This window comes from Cryptomeria japonica, chromosome 10, assembly GCF_030272615.1.
Source record: "Cryptomeria japonica chromosome 10, Sugi_1.0, whole genome shotgun sequence".
Taxonomy (NCBI): Eukaryota; Viridiplantae; Streptophyta; class Pinopsida; order Cupressales; family Cupressaceae; genus Cryptomeria; species Cryptomeria japonica.
This window is the reverse complement of record NC_081414.1, coordinates 459,850,115-459,854,705: the sequence shown is the minus strand read 5'-3', so window position 1 is coordinate 459,854,705 and position 4,591 is coordinate 459,850,115. Positions and strand designations below refer to the sequence as shown.

Sequence of the window (4,591 nt, the reverse complement as noted above, 5' to 3'; positions counted from 1 at the left end):
AAAACTCAAGCTTCATGAATGCCCGCTTCAGTGTTGGGATTAGCAGCTCCAAAGGCTCTTAAAGATCTAATTATTAATTAAAGCATCAAACTGCTTAAGAGATTCTTTAGGCCTTAGAGAACCTATAGGTTGAATCTGAGCGCATGGAATGGAATTAGCCTAAACTGTTCAAGCACAATGCATAATAGCAGTCTCCAAATCCATACCTCTGTATACGGATTCTTAGTGCCAGGAAGCAGATGCAGTAGAGAAGAAATGAGAAAGGGCTTCTTGTCTGCCAAAAGATCCTTTTACCAAAGCTCGTGCAAAAGTGCACAGAAAGGAAATTGGCAAACTTCTTTCTCCTAAGTATTGGACGGCGTCGTTAAGTGGAATAACTACAATGGTCCAGCTGCCTGTATCCTTTCCCTGCATACTGTAATCTGTTCCATGACACAATCATGTTGGTTGAAATGCATACTCCAACTTAAGCTGCTGCTAACTTTTATCAACGAAATGACAAAAGCTTCACAGACTCTGGATTATTTGTTCTCATTCCAGCAAGAGAATAGTAAGCTAGTATTTGTGTTGGGCTTTCTTCAATAATATCTCCATCCAATTGTCCCTCCGACTATATTTGAGGTGGGGTAAACTCTATGTTCCAAAATGGTCGTGACATACCCAGAAGTCTCTCTCCCCTTGGTGTTGCTTTATATCCCTGTACCCATATATACTTCAATGATCTCAAATTTAGCACTGCAGATGCTATTGCAGATTCACTAAAACAAGAACCTCTCATTTCAAGCCTCTCCAGTTTTGAGCATCCATGTGAAAGTTGAAGGATGCCCTAGTCGCTTTCTCCAGCAAATCCCAATAACATCCGCCTTACATTTGTGCTATACTTCCCAATATAAACAAGCCCTGTATCTGTCAATCCTCCAGGCCTCACGTATAATGCAAATATGTTCAACTTGTGACATCCACGCAGCAGAGCCATGACCCCATTATCAAGTGGCAGATCAGTGATCTGTTCTTTTTTATCCAACAAAACCAACCGAAAATCCCTCAAATTCTTGCAAAATTCACCAACAGTCTCAAGTGCTGAATTGCTTATATCTTGTGGAACCAGTAACAAAACTTACATATATAGAATCTGCTCACCTGTATTGGATCTACTCTTGTTTCACATGGAATGGGTAAAATTCGATTGCAAATAGAATGAAAATTGATATATATATATCAGAGACAACGATTTCATTTAAAGACAATAAATTTCCTTTATTTCTTTCTTCATTCCAATCGTTGCATGTAACTGCTATCTTTTACGTTACGTTTTTAATTATGAACAGTTTTACATTATGATCCACACAGCTTCAGACGGTGCTTGGTCTTCCATCGTAGTAGTGCTTGATCTTCCATCATGTTTCCGTTTTCTTTAGTGTTTACACGAAATATTCCATTTTTATTCTATCCTTCACTCCCCCTGCTGCGACTGTATAGGAACATCTCTCGGCGTAATTAACTGAGTGGGTTTAGAGGAAATAATTATTGGAGGGGACTTTGAAAGAATAGGGAAATAATTAATTTGATAAATTAATTCTTGGGCAAAAGTGATAGAATTAATTAAATTAGATTATAATTAACATTGAGAAGAATAAGGATAACACAATTAAGTTAATTAATTATGTTGATAGGCTTAAATTAATTAAATATTAATTTTAGGTGTCTAAATTTTGCCCTTTTTTGATATAGCGTTGTGAAATGATGTTATATCAAAGAAGAATAAAACATAGTGGAAGAAAAGGATAAGGACTAGTAGCATGATGACCCTATCATGAGATGAAGAAAAGGATAAGAACTAGTAGCATGATGCCCCAGTCATGAGATGAGGAAGAATGGTGAGGAGGAAGGATGGCGAGGAAGTAGTGGTATGCCCCCTCGAGAGTACACGCGAGTTTGAAGAACACGGGTGTGCTCTTGAAAGGAATTAGAAGAATAAGTGATGAAAGGATGAAGATAATGAAAGAGGGAAGTAGGATGAGTTGGAGTGTTGTGAATGAAATGAGACAAAGAAATGATAAATGGATTGGATTTCTTGTTGAGCAAGTATAGATAGCAAACCTAGATTTGATATTGCCATGGATAGTCTACACCACTGATTAGAAGAACCAAGATGATATGAAGATCTGAGGCGTGGATTGACGCTCAGTCAAATAGGAATGTCTTGCACACAATCATGCAAGTGTTGATAAACACTAATGCAGGGTTGCCAATTCATACAAGGAAGACCTTCAAACTCACCATGCTATAAAACTATGCCCCATTATACACCAGCTAAGACATACCAAGATATAGGATGATCAAGGCAGTCCTGAACAAGCATAGTCCTAGGACACAAGATGAAAAACAAAGCGAAAAGCTCAAGCATGCAAACAACATGCACATGAACAACTTACATCTCTTACCAAGAGTAGGATACAGATTTGGATAAACTGCCAGACTATGGAAGGATACATCCCAATGGGCAGGTGATGGATTGATTGATGGATGACAAAAGACAAGTTGGATGTGTGAGGTCTACAGATGAGAGGATTGTTGCTGGATTTGATTAGAAAAGTATGGATGGGTGCTTGGATTAGGCACAAGTTAGTGCGAGATCAGGTAGATGGGGAAAGCTCAGTTTGATGGATTGGAAGAAGGATAAATGATTAGATAGGATGAAAAAATGGGGATGGATGATTGAATAGGATTGGATTGGGGATGGGATTATTGATTATATTGGAAGAGATGGAGAATATGATTGGATGAGATAGGAGTGGATTAGAAATTGGATAGGATTGGGTGGATTGGTGGATAGGATTTGATTAACTGGAACCAATCACAAGGGAGAACCAATGGGTTGGTAAGAGGATGGATGGATGGAAGGAGGGAGCTATTGTTTGGATAGATGGATCAAGTGGATGGATATGGATAGGAAATGGAGGAATAAAGGATGGAGGGTAAGATGATGGAGACCAAAGGACTATGCTGCAAAGGAGTGCAATGCCCCACACTAGAGCTAGTGGAATTAAGGATACAAGGATGGTGGATAAAGATGTATGAGGTGGAAGGATAATATGTAATGGATATGGATAGTAGAGGATTAAGGCTTGTGTTTTCCAAAGCATGCATGCATTTACCTTTATATGATCAAGACGAAAGATAGGAACAAAGGATTCGTTTTGATAGAATGAGGGATATGAGATGGAGGATATGGATAGGATAGTCAAGATCAAAGATAGGAAAGGAGAATGGACTTAGATATGATGCAGATGGATGGGAGGATTACATGGATGAAGCTTGCCCCCAAGTGTAGAGTGCAAGGGGATGAGGGGATTACACATAACGCTTGTTTGCCAAGTTTTCACCATTGGATGAAATGGTTTTTCTTTACTTTTTTCTGATTTTTTTTTTTTGTATTTTTCTTGATTTTTGATTTTTTGATTTTTTGAATTTTTGAATTTTTGGAATAGTTTGGATGGATAAGGATGAGGATGAGTAGATATGAAATATAGTGAATGCATGAAGGAGGAAGGGAGGACTCAAGAATCCAGTTCCATAGATGGTATCCCTTAGTATTTCTTTGAAGTGGAGGTATGCCCATAGATGTTGGCATCAATGAAATGGATATGGGATGAAAGATATGGATTTGTAAAGGTTTAGACTAACGTAATGGGATTGTGAAAAATGGATGGTGGATAATAGATGGGGTTTTGAAGAATTTGTGGAAGATCAACATTGCCACACACCTTGAAGGGTGGTGGAGTAGTGGGGGAGAGTGTTTTGGATTAGATGGAGGATAAAGTGTGGATTTTGGGAAATGTGGACCCAAAATAGAAGAGGGGGACGATGGAGTTAGGATGGTGGATTTTGGGATATAAGGACCCAAAATGGATTTTGAAGATGGAGGAGCATTAGATGGAGGATTGGAGGAGTTATGAATGGATGGAGCTTTTGGATTAACAAGTTTGGATGTCGAATTTGATTTTACTTTGGGATGCATTGCTTGTTTGGGAATCCACATAGTTCTTGAATTTTTCTTTTGGGGCCTTTGTGGCCTTTTTTATTTTTCTTTCTTTCGGATCATATTTTTGTTTTGAGCATGTCGTTTTGAGGAGACATGTTGATCCTTTGATTTTTGTGGATTTTGAGCTTTATGCTTTTTTGATTGGGCATCCAAATTGCTTCCAATAGCAATGGGATGCGTGCATGAGGATGAATGAAGGATTTTATGGATGGTGGGATGATGGAAGGAGAGTGTTGGGAGGCATTCAATGATGTGTGCCTTTGTTGATCTTGCCTAGGGATTATTTGAGGTGATGGAGTGGTGGATGGAGGGACGTAAGGACCCAAAATGGATGGAAGGAATGGAGGATTTAGCTTTGGAATATAGGATCCCAAAATGGATATGGATGACGGGGGATAACGAGATTTTGATTTGTATAAAGGAAATTTGGATTTAGGAGGAATAGAGGATGTACCAACATCTTGAGCATTGGCTTGAGGACCCTTATTATTTAGGAAACAAGATGCGAGTCCATTTTGAGAGGAATGAGTTGTGGAAGGAAGATTA

General features: G+C 38.7%; 1 pseudogene; it reads right to left on the bottom strand.

Annotated features, from left to right (window-relative positions):
* Window positions 1–212: 212 nt before the first annotated feature.
* Window positions 213–1,401, bottom strand: LOC131067487 (coronatine-insensitive protein homolog 1b-like; annotated as a pseudogene).
* Between the last annotated feature and the right edge of the window lie 3,190 nt (window positions 1,402–4,591).